At 41.0% G+C, this 15,389-nt stretch overlaps 1 protein-coding gene across 2 annotated transcripts in view; it reads left to right on the plus strand.

The window, feature by feature from the left end:
• LOC145991062 (putative G-protein coupled receptor No9) overlaps positions 1-15,389 on the plus strand; it is a 648,328-nt gene that overhangs the window by 434,426 nt on the left and 198,513 nt on the right. For both annotated transcript variants that reach the window (XM_083126774.1, XM_083126776.1), the window contains exon 5: positions 12,646-12,684. The gene's annotated coding sequence lies outside the window, so the exon portion shown is untranslated. The remainder of the gene's footprint in view (positions 1-12,645; positions 12,685-15,389) is intronic.

Below are 15,389 nucleotides of genomic sequence, written 5' to 3' on the forward strand. Positions count from 1 at the left end.
ATTCTTGATACTTGATTTATAGTTAATTGTAAATCTTCTAGCTATATATAAAGATGTATGTGTGTGTGTGTATTTGTTTGTTCCGGCATAACTCTCGAACGCCTGGAGCAATTTCAACCAAACTTGGTACACGTATCACTTGCAATCTGGAAATAATATTTTGGGGAAAGACGCCCCTGGCACCCCTGGGGGTGGGGTGGGAAAGGGTGGCATGTAAAAATAAGAGAGAACCACCGATATTAAATTCCGCACAAACAGACATCCGTGACTCTATGCAACCCACACAACGATAGTGTTTCTCGGGTTGTCTAACATTCAGGCTGTGTTGCGAATGGAATCCATAGTTTTCGTGACACTCCCAATGCGGTTCAACTCCAAGTTCAACGCCTATCGACATGGGGGGGGGGGGGTGAGGGGGTGAAAAATAAAATGCCACAAATGACCTAGATTAGTGTCGAATCCATAGTTTTCGAAGTCGCTAAGCTAATTTGTGACATTCGCGATCACATTTAAAATTAGTTACATTTTACACTATACGTAGTTAGGATTCATTGCTTTCCTGTCTAATACAAGATTGGGATAAATAAATACCCTGGAACAATGGACAATCCTCTGTACGTTTCCCCATGCTTTTTTACTTCAGTAGATTCTGTATAAAAGAAAACTGAAAGTGTAATTACTCTGAAATCGAGGCCTTTAATGCATCAGCTACAACGTACTAGGTTCGACATACGTGTATATTAAGTAAAAAGGCTCGAAAGTATCTCAAAGAGACAGTTGAGTTCGACACAAAACATCGTGACAGATCATAGCCCGTAAAAGTATCGTCGAATCGTGGAGTTCATGCATTTCACAACTTCCCTTGGTCCTTTACGAGGAAACTTCAAGAGTCAGATTAAAACAATTTATTGCCTTGGAACTACATTAACAAAAAGAGTATCTTGACATACGTGAAACCGGTGTAACGGACTTTCTCTACATAATTCAAACAAGTTATACCTTCGGAACCGAGACACGCTGCGTGTCTAACAAGTTACGTCCCCGAGGCTCGGATCATAATTAAGCCATCTGAAGTAATATCCTTTTTTTTTTTACTCCGCAAAAAGTTTTGCGGGGAAAAAGTTGAGTTCAATTTGGAGCTGCATGAAATTCCCATGCATTATCTCTCCCACCGGGGGGATTGAAACTGGGAAGTCGTGTCGGAGAAAGTGCAAGTAGGCGGGAGCTGAATTCCTGAAAGTTTGTCTCACGGGAGATGTCATCTTTCATTCACAGAGACGAGTGAAGCGACTAGAAACGTCCCTGCAATTACCTCTGGCTACTAAGATGCGTTTCTTTTGTCACGCAAATCCAGACAGCTTGACAGGCTTCATTGTTGTGTGGCAGGTAGATTTGCAGGAAACATTCTACCAGTGGCGTATGATGACTAGCTCTTTAGCCTTCTTAAACCCGAAGGTTTATGGCTGCAGCAACACAAGCCTTCCATCTGTCCCTATCCGGGGCAAGATCAATCCAATCTTCTCCATCCTTACCGATTTCCTTTAGGTCCATCTCAACGTTATCCCCCCATCTTCGTCTTCCTACAGGTCTCTTACCATCAGGTTCCAAACAAGAATCCAGTAAACTCTTCTTTCCTCTCCCATTCGTGCCACATGACCTACCCACCTGCTCCTTCATTTAATTATTCTAATAATATCTGGACATGAATACCAGTGGCGTATGCTGCGTTTCGAGACCTGATCTATCTCATAATACCGCAGCCGTCGAATGGACACATTTTGTGTTCAACGAAGGAGAGGGTTCTTTCTGGTTTTGGGTTCTCGAGTAACCTTGTTTGGGGGTGACAACAACAAAGAAACGTTAATAACTTCGTCAAGGTTGGTGCTACAGCAACAATAAGCATACCATTGAATTTGTGAGAAAATTTCATATTCAACTGAGGGTACACAACCTATAGTTTCCATTTAAAATTTTGAAGTTGAATTCAAGATGGCGGCCTATAACATTTCCCCTTACCCTTATTACAAACATACAGTTTTAGTTTTGCGGAACAGTATGTCATTCGCCTGTTATTCCGGTGTCTCCATACTTTTGGACCACTCTGTATAACAGTTTTCATTGGGTATTTCATTTGTAATTACGATTAGTGATGATACGTAAAAATTGAAGTTTGAGCGTTCCTTGCCTAAAAACACTTGCATGAATCTGAAGAGGAGATATGAGTCTTCCATGCGAAAAGGGTTTAGTGTGGCGTCACTTCATCGTGCAACAAACTCATTTCTTTGACATAACCTCCTTTCCATCCATACGATCTACGCCAAGTAATGATGCATTTAACGCAGCAGAAATCTACTGCAGCCAGTTTCCTCTACACTGGCAGAATGTTCACTGACGAAGATGCATCTTAACCTGCTTTACGCGACGTCATTTATTGACCAACCCCCGTAGAAGAGACTGTTAAATGGAAGGTAATTACCGTTCCTCTTTGAGACTGTTATTTCTGTGTTCCCGGAAAATCTCTTTAACGATAACTACGAGAAATTTGATTCTGCAAATTCAACGCGAGATTACTTTCGATATCGCTGCTTGAGTCTTCCCCAGTGCAAGATGTTCCTCTGCTCTTAGCTTCCGGGCATCTGGGAAGTTACAGAAGTTGGTGTAATTGGGGCGGAATCATTGCGCTTGCCTTTAGACACTCTTATAAAACCCCATTATACCTCCCAGGCAAACCTGATATTCTGCAATATCAACATTTTATACGAAATGTTCACTTGAACTTTCATTCGAGGAGGATCAATACAGCTATATCTGTTCCACAAAATGGTTTGAGTATCACACGATAAGTCTACATCATAAATAGAATTGTGGGTGATTCCTATAACGGAAATGCTTGCGTAACACATTGTTTTTGAACAAGTGGGAAGTGTTTTGATTTTAAAGCTACCATATTTTCAGACCGTGAAACGTTTTTACTACTCTATTCCTATGTCGCAATGCATGATGACCGCAACATGGATATACAATCAAGGAGAGAATGGCAACTGTGATGTTCACGCAGCACAGCACACATTTGAGAACTAAATTACGGCGTTGGTTGTTGTGTTCAACTTGCGCCGTTGTTTTCAATCCGACAACAATTACCCACACAGTCGGCCAAGACTACCAACAATCACAGCTGCATACGCTCAACCTCTCTCTACCCCTCCGCCTGACTAACAAGCAAGAAACCGTTTCTTGCATGTTATCTTTTTCCTTATCTTTCGCAATCAACAATGTTTTGTGGAAAATGTGCCTTTGTATGTTTATTATGAGTGAGTAAACACTAGAAAATTAAAGAAAAAATGGCTCGATAAGAAATCGGGACGTCTGGTAGCCTTTTTATTTTGAACCCTCAACATACTTTAAAGTTACTAATCCAAGCGGAATGGTTATCTCAACGCGCTACGACGCCAGGCGTCCCGGATTCGAATCCCGAGTGTTCTTTGTGAGTGTCCCTTCATCAATTTTATCATATCACCATCCTCATCTTCGCGATTAGCAAAAAGTAGATGGAAAGCGAAGTGAAATAAACCCAATCAAATCCTCAGTTTAGACAGACAGCTACAGAAATACAGGAAAGGATAACAAGTGGAAATCGATGCTATTTTTCTTTGCAAAATGTGTTTAAATCTAAGAATGTTAGTAGGAACACAAAAATTAAAATATATACAACAATATTAAGACCCACAGTAATGTATGGTTCAGAAAGTTGGGTGATGTCGGTAAGAGGAAGATTGGTTGTTAAGGTGGGAAAGGAAAATACTGAGAAGGATATTTGGAGCGGTAAGAGATAAAGAGGGATGGAGAATGAGAACAAATATGGAAGTACAGGAATTATTTAACCAGCCAGATATTGTAGTGAAGATCAAACAGGGTAGAATACGATGGGCTGGGCATGTTCAGAGGATGGAAGAAGCACGGGTTGTCAAGAAAATATTCAATGGAAAACCGGAAGGGAGAAGGAGAAGAGGTAGGCCCAGGAAAAGATGGATAGAGGACGTGGAGGAGGACTTAAGAAGATTAGGAGTCAAGGGATGGAGAAGAAAAGCAGAGGATCGAGACGAATGGAGGGAGGTAGTCAGGATGAGTCAGGAAGGCCAAGGACCTACATGGACTGTAGCGCCGACCAGTAAAGTAAGTAGATGGAAAGCGAAGTGAAATAAACCCAATCAAATCCTCAGTTTATTGGTTACAATGTCTTAACGGAAAACGAATGTTGAGAATATATATCAGCATGGACGTCCGCAGGATTTTTTCCAGGGAGGGACAAGCAAGTTTTTTTTTCCGTCGGGGGCAAACAAGACATATTTGCTCCTACAAGAGCGTTGTACAATCTTTCGGTTTGAAGTTATCATGTTCCTGTTACATCCTTCTAATAATTAACATACATTATTGAGACCGGGGTGCGTTAACCCCCTTGTCCCCCCCCCCTTCCTTACGACCATGGCTATCAGAATGATAGGTAAAGATGTTTGATTTTCACAAATTTTATCCGTGTTCCTTATAGTTACAATCAATCAATCCCAGTTGAGATAACTAACGTTCGAAGTTCTTACCTTATTGGCATTGCACTCCACAAAACATTACATTTACATTCACACGTTGCACAAAATCGAGCCTTGCTCCCGTATCTCTAAGGGAGATTGCACACCGAAGCGATATGTGTCACGTTTCACTTGAGGATTTCACCAATCGCGTGTATGGACTCTCATGTTGCTACGGTGTAGAACGTTGCTGTTGATTGATTCGTACCCAGTGACATGTGTCGTTTCGGTGTGCAATCTCCGTAACATTGCCACAATGAACCCTCCAAAGCAGTGTATTTTAAAGGAAATTCCCGGGAAATACAATCCCATATCAATGGTAAAGTTCATACGGTCATTGTTGTATTTATAATGGTCCCGGAAGGAATATCCTATTGTTGAAATCTAATAAAGCTTTGAAGTTACTTGGCAACAATGGAAATAAACGATAAAGGCATTTATATAATAGAATTGTAATGGACAAAAAACGAGATAAAAGCTTTTAGGTCCAAAATAAAGGAATGAATGAATGAATATATAAAGGAACATAAATATGAATGACACTGCTTTTATTATCTAGAAAATAATGTGAAAGGTAAAAATTATTGGCTTGTTAATTATTATTATTATTAATATTTTCATGGAAGGATACACATGGCTCTAAAAGTATATTATAACCTCCAATGCAGCAGGTTTATGAATATCGAAATTCGTTTCATTGTTACCGGAAGCACAAAGAAAGGTATAGTCACTATTGGAAGGGCAATGTTGAAATCCAAAGTTCCTTTTACAGACCCCGTTGCTGCAACAATATGCGGTCACACGCTGCATCATTATTTAAGCATTGTTCATTTCAGGCTTTCCCCGTTATATCCATTATTTTCGAAGCATGGAATTAAACAACCCGTCAGTCACCGCATGCAAAACAAGGCCTGGAGACCGGTCGATGTCTAATTTAACGCTCAATCGGAGCTTTGAGCTCAAACGGAAGACGTTTCTCATTACAGTGTTCGAAGGTTATGAGAGAAGCTGAAATGGACGTTGTGGAAAAATATTTTTCGAATAGTTTCACAGTGCATAGCGGATTGAGTGTGGTTATGAATTTAGAAATAAACACGCGTCGTAAAAAGAAGTTCACGGAAAACCCTTCCCATTACTTCGTTACGGTAGTAATGTCTCATATGTTTGATGAAATATTACTAATACATTATGCTCATTCAATGATAATAATCCACGAGTTAATATATGCAACGGAATCTCAGGACAATTATATACACACGTACATACTAATGATATCGGACCGATACTTCTGCATTGAAGACCCACGACATTTGGCTTTGGGCTCTGTATTAAAGAACCATGGCAAATGGCTCTGTCTTGGAGACTCATGGTGAATGGTTATGTATTGGAAAATTATGGCGAATGGCTCTCCTATTGGAAACTCAAGGCGAATTGCACTGTATTGCAGACCCATGACAGATTGCTTTCAATAGCGAATTGCACTGTATTGCAGACCCATGACTGATTGCTCTGAATTGGACACATATGGCGTATGGCTCTGTCTTGGAGACTCATGGTGAATGGCTCTGTATTGGAGTCCCATGGCGGATGGCTGTGGATTGCAGTGCAGACTCATGGCGAATTGCACTGTATTGCAGACCCATGACGGATTGCTCTGAATTGGACACCTATGACGTATGGCTCTGTATTGCAGACACATAATGGATTGATCTGAATTGGAGTCCCATGGTGGATGGCTCTGGATTGGAGACCCACGATGGATGTTTCTTTATTGGGAGACCCCAAGCGTGTGACCCTGAATTCGATATTTCTCGCGGCCTCCTGGATGGGTCAGTGGTAACGTCTTGCCTTGTAATCAAGGGGTTCCGGGTTCGATAACCCGGTGGAGGTACACAGTGAGTATTATCCCCCTTTAAACTGTAAGTCCGGTCTCCATAACCTTTCCGTGCATAAAGTGAACTTAGAGAACCAACTCAATAGCAACGTCGCGCGGATGACGCATCATTGGAAACCCCACACGAACGACCCTCAATTGAAGATATTCCTGGGGATAAGTTTCAGTAGACGTCATTCGTTTTCCATCTCAGCTGGAGAGCATTGAAGTAAAGAATTAGCGAAGCGTATTCCAGCGTCAGTAATTTATCTATAGACTATGCGAATCATCCCTGCCCACTCAGGCTAGAAACTCTACGGTTTGTCTACTCGAAGTAAACTAAGAGCAGGTTCAGATAAATACAGCTTTGAGGGTAAGAATCCTGCTGAAAAAAATGTAGTATACAGCGATGAAGAGCGGGAAAAAGACAGGAGTAAACATAGGAATGATTTCAACTTGTGGAGGAAGGTCTTCCAACGTTCCAGGCAAAAAATTCTTTCTTTTCTCTAAATCCGCGTGAATTTTCCAGACTATTCCAGGATTCCTAACATGAAAACTTCTCCAGGAATCCACTCCGAGGCAGACCACATGTTGTTTGCTTGCAAGATCGATAGCGGACTTGGAGGAAGAAAAATGGAAGGAGAAGACAAAGAGGTTGCGTGGAGCAAAATCTCTATCAATACTTGACGATTCTGGATTAAACCTGTGTTTGTTCGTCCAGAACTGCCTGAATCTCAACTCTCCCGAAGGGCATGGGATATGCAGAGGTCCTGTGTCGTTTTTCCTTCAATCGTAGCTGTGTTTAATACTGTGTTGTGGTTTAACGTGCGGGTTGGGGAGATTTCTTTGATGGTATATGTATTTCATTGAATTCTGCTGTTGTTGGTAGCTGTAAAGGGTTACCCGTTTCGGGAGCAGGCCAAGGGTTCCTGATATTGGAAGCAAGATATGGGTTCCTGATGCCGGGAGCAGGCCAGGGGTTCACCTTGTAAGGAGGAGGCCAGTGATTATTTGTCAAGAGCAGGACAGGGGTTCCTGATGTCAAGAACAACCCATGGGTTCCTGATGTCAAGAACAACCCATGGGTTCCTGATGTCAAGAGCAGGTCATGGTTTCCTGATGTCAAGAGCAGCCTAGGGGTTCCTGGTGTCAAGAGCAGCCCAGGGGTTTCTGGTGTCAAGAGCAGCCTAAGGGTTCCTGGTGTCAAGAGCAGCCTAAGGGTTCCTGGTGTCAAGAGCAGCCCAGGGGTTCCTGATGTCAAGGGCAGCCCATGGGCTCCTGATGTCAAGGGCAGCCCATGGGCTCCTGATGTCAAGGGCAGCCCATGGGCTCCTGATGTCAAGGGCAGCCCATGGGCTCCTGATGTCAAGGGCAGCTCATGGGCTACTGATGTCAAGAGCAGCCCATGGGTTCCTGATGTCAAGAGCAGCCCAAGGGTTCCTGATGTCAAGAGCAGCCCAAGGGTTTCTGATGTCAAGAGCAGCCCAAGGGTTCCTGATGTCAAGAGCAGGTTAGGGTTTCCTGATGTCAAGAGCAGGTCAGGGTTTCCTGATGTCAAGAGCAGGTCAGGGTTTCCTGATGTCAAGAGCAGGTCAGGGTTTCCTGGTATCAAGAGCAACCTAGGGGTTCCTGGTGTCAAGAGCAGCCCAAGGGTTCCTGGTGTCAAGAGCAGCCCAAGGGTTCCTGGTGTCAAGAGCAGCCCAAGGGTTCCTGGTGTCAAGAGCAGCCCATGGGTTCCTGATGTCAAGAGCAGCCCAAGGGTTCCTGATGTCAAGAGCAGCCCATGGGTTCCTGATGTCATGAGCAGCCCATGGGTTCCTGATGTCAAGAGCAGCCCATGGGTTCCTGATGTCAAGGGCAGCCCATGGGCTCCTGATGTCAAGGGCAGCCCATGGGCTCCTGATGTCAAGAGCAGCCCATGGGTTCCTGATGTCAAGAGCAGCCTATGGGTTCCTGATGTCAAGTGCAGCCCATGGGTTCCTGATGTCAAGAGCAGCCTAAGGGTTCCTGATGTCAAGAGCAGCCTAGGGGTTCCTGATGTCAACAACAGGACGGGGGTTCCTGGTGTCAAGAGCAGCCTAAGGGTTCCTGGTGTCAAGAGCAGCCCATGGGTTCCTGATGTCAAGAGCAGCCCAGAAGTCTTCCAGTTCGAGAGAAGGCTATACGTTTTCCGGTTTTCGGAGCAAAACCAGAGGTTCCTGGTGTAGAGAGGAGGACAGGGGTTCCTGATATCAGGAGCAGGACAGGAATTTCAAGCGTGGGGAGTCTTGTTTTGGATTCTTTCTGTTCTTCGGCAATCCAGGAAATGGGATTAAGAATAAGACTGAAGTTCCAACACAAACAAAAGTGTACAATTCACGAACTCAATAACAGAATTACTATAACAACTTAAATAATGGTATAAATGCAAGACGTCTCGTCGCGAAGGACGGCTATGACTTTGGGGCGTATACGACGGAAGCTATAACGCAGACTGATGACAAACAACATTCAATAACCAGGTCTGGCGTGCACTGATGATTCAGATCAGGTCTGGCGTAGATCAGCGTATATGTTCAGTTGGTACACGACAGGGAAGATGACAGGATTTCTGCTGGTGTTGAAAATTTGTTTGTATTTGTCACGTGTTCGGGATATCGAAAACCGATAAGTGATCCAAGTATGGAAAACTGGAGGGAATCTTTTTCATAACGAATAAACATTATAATGAACCCCAAGCTTCTCACGAAGACGTTAGAGGAAGCAGGTTTACATACTATAAAGATGCACAATAATTATACAATAGTCTTCAACAAATTTCACATAATTCATGGCGTAAAACTTAATTCACTCTCGAACGTAATCTTTGCAAGTAATTGAACCCAGGATTCCTTTATTACAAGGCTTTTGGCACAAGAGACGAACAAAAAATAGCCAAAATGACGATAATCGACCGCCCAAGGCAACACTGGCTACGCGAAAGTGGAGAACGAGAGAAATTCAATTCCCTCTGACTTGCAGAGAGCTGCTTTTGGTCGGCGAGAATTTCATTAAATCGAGGGAAATAGTTTAACAAGGCAGAGCAGTGTGCTTGGGCGGAAAGCGACAAAAAAATTACCCCGGGTGGGGCGCAGGGAACAAAATAGGACAATGGGATGCCTTGTTAAAAGAAGCTGCGAACCGGTGGCCTAAAGTATATTAAGAGAGCGCGGGAGGTTGACGGAGTGTTACTGCGGGTTGCAGGGTGGAAAGGATAAATGGGGGAAGGCAGACGAGATAACAGTTTCTCGCAAGAGGGCTAATTGCGCTGTGAAAACTAGATGTCTCCACTGTTGTTTCGGCTATGAAAATGTGCTACCCGCGCGTTTTACAAACTTGTCTCTCGCTAGCTTTATAGTTCATGGAATATATTCTATCAGCAACAGTCAAGTAACGCAAGTAAAAGGTTTATCACGAAGATACGTATATTAGCGACTGAGACAAACTTTATGTAAGAATCTATAGGATAGTGATATTATTTTGAAGTAATAGGAAGCTTCATGAATTGTGGAGAAACAGAAATGCATGGAAGAATTATATTTCTTCTGCTGCATTCCATCATCCATGCAGCACTAAAAGAGCTTTCAGACCGAAGCGACATGCGATACTTGTCACTTGGAAACGAACCTTCAGAAATAAAGGCAATCTTTCGTGCTGCACATGTCGCTTGCTTATCGCTAGGACACTCTGCTCTTTCCTCAATAGCGTGCATCCTGTCGCCTTGGTCTGTTGGCGCAATGAATGTTTGCTTGCAGACTACAAGGATCCGTGTCACTTCGGTATGAAACCCTGTGTCGCGTGTCAATTGTTGCTAGTCATCTCGGTCTGATTAGCAACACGTGATAAGGTCTACTTCTCTAACGTCCGTTATGCCCCACGATATAGGGTGCCAAAATTATGCAACCGGATTTATTATGACTTTGGTTATTTAGTGTAATATGCTGTAATTTCGTTACAATACTGGGTTAACGGAGTTACATTATGTCAGATTATATTAATACTATTAATAGAAAATGCATGAAAAATTAACATTTAGTATAGTAATTTTATTTTCAATAAAGCAGTATGTGAATTATTTAAAATCGAAGTCCTTTACAAAAACGAAATATGAAGATCTCAATGACGTTATAACAAGAAACGATTTCTTTCCTTTTTACATACACGAAAAGTTCGTTTCGTAAGAAATAAAGTGGGCACAGATTTAATATATTTTTTTATCACTATGTAGTATTTCGCTTTTACTCTCTTCACACGTCGGTCGTTGGAAATGAAAGTTCTTGGTGCTTCTGAACCGACGAAATATGCTTCTCCACATGTACTGCGTTGCAAATCTCGATGGCGCCAATTTTTGGCACGAAAATTTTACGTAGCTTGTAATATATTAGTCTTCATTTTAAATAAATAGCCTGATAGTCTGTGTCAGTGGTAAATTAATCCGTAGGACTTTAACGACATAATTACACTATAACGTAATCTTAGTCTGCTTTCCCAAACAAGTGGATAAGCTTAAAAGAACTAACAGAATCCTAGCTTTAAAACTTCTTCTTGACATTTCTAAATTAATCTTATTTAGCACCTGGCTTCAATTTATACTTTCCCTTTCATTTTCACCACAGTTTACTGATTCCGAGTTTGAAACTTTTCATAATGTTTTATGTTTTAAGGTATTTCATAAATCTCGTCGCTTTTCCTACTTCAAGCGTCAACAATTCTTGTTACCTTTCTTTCTAATTTCCTTGGCGCCATCTATTATCATTGTCAGTATCTATATTAAGATTATCGAAAGAGATGATAATGGTGCTATCTATGTGTCGGATCGTTAACTTTTCCAACAATCCTCGTATATAGAAGTTATATATCATCTCACCCGAGACTCAAGCTTAGGGATTCTCGTCCCGGGCCTGAATTAAAGTTTTTCTATCTACAAGAAAAGGGAAGAAAAATCATCAACGTTTACGTCTTCTCTCTACCCTTTCTTTTCATTCCTTCTGCGGCAGATTCTTGTACTACCAGAAAAACCAATTACGCCAGGTTCAAAAGATGAGAGGTTGGAGCACCTACGCAGGGTTTCCCCTCCCCCCTCTAACCTCCCTGTAGAACTTTTCCCTCAATACACTTAATGACGTCATCTGCGAGCAGTCACACCTGCTATTTGTGGTTTCCGTACACAAGAACGAAAGTAGAATAAATGAACAAATCAAATGCGTAGATCATTCATTTATTTTCCAGGAATTGTAAAGCCCAGGCACATACATTCTGAATAACTTGATTATTATATTTTAATAATTTTAATAATGTTTTTTTTAAATCAGTGCTAACCAAAGCGGATTGATTTAAATCAGACGATTTTTATTTAAATCACTGTTTTAAATCACTTGAAATAAATATTTTATAGAACAATGTACATAAGGATATTGTAGATACGAAAATCAGTTTTGGTGAAAGTACATTAAACTCGAAATCATTCAATAGTCTTTATTAGACTCTAAGAAAGGAAAAGCAATGAACCAAAATATATGTACTGATGGGATGAAGATCATACGAAAGGATATGTAACATGTCAACTGTAAACACACTTAAATTTCTCTTGATTTAAAATGCAATCATTTTTATAGGCAAAATTAGCAAAAATTTTGTATAGAATAATATCCAAAATACTAATCTTGTTAAATCTTAAATAGTGTCATTATCGTTAAACTGTAAATAAACAGGGCAGCTGATATATTGCAAACTATCATTTAAAAATGTCAAAATTGAGTTACAAAGACTACAGAAATTATTTCAAATTACAATTACAAAGTACACCCAGAATATTTCATTTTCGCTGGAAGAAAAGTTACTAAAATTATTATAGTTTAATTAACCCACTCAACAAAAATTTCCATAGAATGTTCATATATACAGTATCAGAAACAGAAAATGTATATTTGCACGTAATCTTTTATTTGCTTTAATCAAACTGTACAAATATTTTACGGGATCGTTTACCGGGAAAAAAAAAAACTTTCTGTAAAAAGCACATCTATATGTGTGGTGCTAAATATCACTCAAGCAATTTTAAGTGTGTTTATAAAAAAATCAAATGAATCAATTGAAATCAAATGAATTTTTAAATAAAATTCATGATTTTTATCCAGCCTGGTGCTAATGTACCATTTTTTCCATTTCTAGGACTTTCCCTGGATAACTTCAAGAATCATCAGGAGAGAGGTAAGTAAACTTTTCCCCGGGAGTGCGTGGGATGGGCCTGGAATATAAATAAGCAGTTCTACTCCAAAGCAGGAAAAATTTTCGTTGGAGACAGTTGCGGAAAAGACTAAAATACAAGGGTTGGATAAAAAGTAATGGCAACACTGGTATAATTGGTACTTGACTGTATTGGCAGAGGAGCACGTGTTACATTCCTTCAAAGTAATCGCCCCTCATCTCTACGACCTTCTGCCACACATATGGAAGGCGTCGTACACCGTCAGCGCGTCCATCTCTGTCGAAGTCCCGCAGTGACCGCCCTATAGCACGTATGATGGCTTCGCGCGTGTCGTAGTGCTTCCCGCCCAGTGGTTCCTTCATTTTGACAAAACGGTCGTAATCACACGGTCTCATACCGGTGAATACGGCGGATGTTCCAGTACCTCCCACTACCAGTTATGCAGGAACGCCGTCACATTGTTCGCAGTGTGACACCTTGCATTGTCAAGCAGGATGATTGGACACCGTGCCGTCGCTTCCTTCTTCATGCGAGACGAAGGTGGTGTTGCAAGAAGGTGCAGAAGTAGGCTGCGTTGACCGTCTGCCTGAGAGACGTTGTTCTTCTTGCCTAAACATATTGTTAGGGCGCTTGCACTCTCGTCCTCTGCTTCAGAGCACTGCTGTTTTTGACTGAATAACATACAATCGCTCCCACTCACTATACTTCCTCGTCTGACATTCCTTTATCAGCCACGAAACGCTTGTGGCGCTGTGACTCACCCCTTTCACTGGACAGCAGTGTTGCCATTACTTTTATCCAACCCTTGTAATATAAAGAAAATTCTGCCATGTCATCAGTACAATGAAAATAACGAGACAAATACGAACACAACCCGCCAAGATATTGACTTGACATTTAAGACAACGGAAACAACTAGAACAGTATGGAATTTCAATATTGCATAGAAGTACTCATAGAAACGTCTGGTAGAAGCAGGGGTGCCCACAGGGGGGTTTTATGGGGGGATTTTTTCCCTTCAAATAATATAAAATTCAACATTTCTATCTTTTCCAAAATAAATGTAAAATTTTTACACCTTGAATGCACCATATTTAATCCATTAGATGAAGAAATGAAAGTGTTTAGGGCATTATCGAAAAGGGGGGGATATCGAACTCGTACATATTAGGCCTTAATTGACACGTTTGTCCTGAGGGGGATTCTGAATTAAACTTGGGGGGGGTGCAGTATCCAACTATAGGTCTTAGATTATGGCGAGTGCTTTAGTTAGAGAGGGATTGAGCATTAAATTGAAGGGGGTATCCAATTCTTGTGTAATACTATTGTCTTAGACTATTGCGGAAATTCTGGTGTGGAGACGGAGAATTAATTTTTTGGAGGAGGCAATATCCACTCTTCAATATTAACAGTAAGTCTAAAATTGGCATGAACATTTTGGTGGTATAGGATTGAGTATGAAATTTGAAGGGGGAGATTTCTCTTGATAAAGTGTTAAATCTTAGATTGTCAAGGAATTTCTGTAGTGGAGAGAGTTCGAACGTTACATTTTGGAGACTGTATTTAGCGATAAGGCATCCACATGTTTTCGACCCCGAATGTGCCAAAGGAAAAGCTGGAAAGGGAAAGGACTAAATATCTCGGGATCTTAAGAAAGTATTAACACCCCATTAAATTAATATTCTTTAAAGGCTGCAAATAAATGGATGTAAAAATGTTCTTGCTCGCTACGCTCGCAATGATTTGTTGCTACGATGTGTGTTTGGCGCTTTAATGAGATGAATATGAAGTTTCTATAGTAACGCTACATTACAAGACAAGCGATATTCTCGATTGATTGATTGATTTGGTGTTTTAAGATCAGTTTATGCACTCTAAGGCTAATCGGGACTGAACCTACAGTTTAAAGTGGGATCCACGCGATATTCTCGATTATGATGAACGATTTTAGGGGTGGTCTTGAGTGATGGCACCCCTGTTTAGGGAGGAGGGGCAGATCAATTATGATGTTCAGTAAAGCTAAGGAAAAAGTTACTTTCGGTAGACACGCTGTCGTAATTAAATATTTTGTGGGGCTTACGATGTGGTTTATGTGCGCGAATGATATGATTTGGGGGAGACTCATGACATGATTTGGGGGGAGGGGATGCGCCATTGGCCTTGGGGGGGATGGGCACCCCTGGGTAATCAATTTAAGACCCGCAAGTTATAGAGCACATTCTAAAATCCATTCGATATGATACATCTTACGTTGACTCAAGCTTTTTGTAATACTTCCATTACAGTCATTGTTATCCGTTGTATGTTTTTCTTATTTTTCCTTTGCAGGTAAATAAGAAATAACAAGTTACGTAAGAGTTTCATTAAGAAACGCAACAACTAAAGAAGTTTTATAGTGCCTAAATTAACCTATTTTGCTTATTAGAACCTATTCTAGGTTTATGCGCCTAAATCAAACTTTGTTTAAGGTTTTTATGTATTTTTTTAAAGATTTTTAAGGATTTTTCTATCACAGAGAGGTATTTTCTTAGTTTGGTACCGAAAAAAGTCAATGATTAACTTGTTTCAAACAAACTTTCTGTCGATTTTTCTTTGATGTTTTTCAAAGCTCTAAACCACTGGTTTCCAAAGCGGCTGGCTTACAGAGGCGCCGCGAAATGTTCCAATATATTCAATCAATGATATGACTGTTTTACATATTTCTTAA

This window comes from Lepisma saccharinum, chromosome 8 (assembly GCF_977018435.1).
Source record: "Lepisma saccharinum chromosome 8, izLepSacc3.1, whole genome shotgun sequence".
Classification (NCBI taxonomy): Eukaryota; Metazoa; Arthropoda; class Insecta; order Zygentoma; family Lepismatidae; genus Lepisma; species Lepisma saccharinum.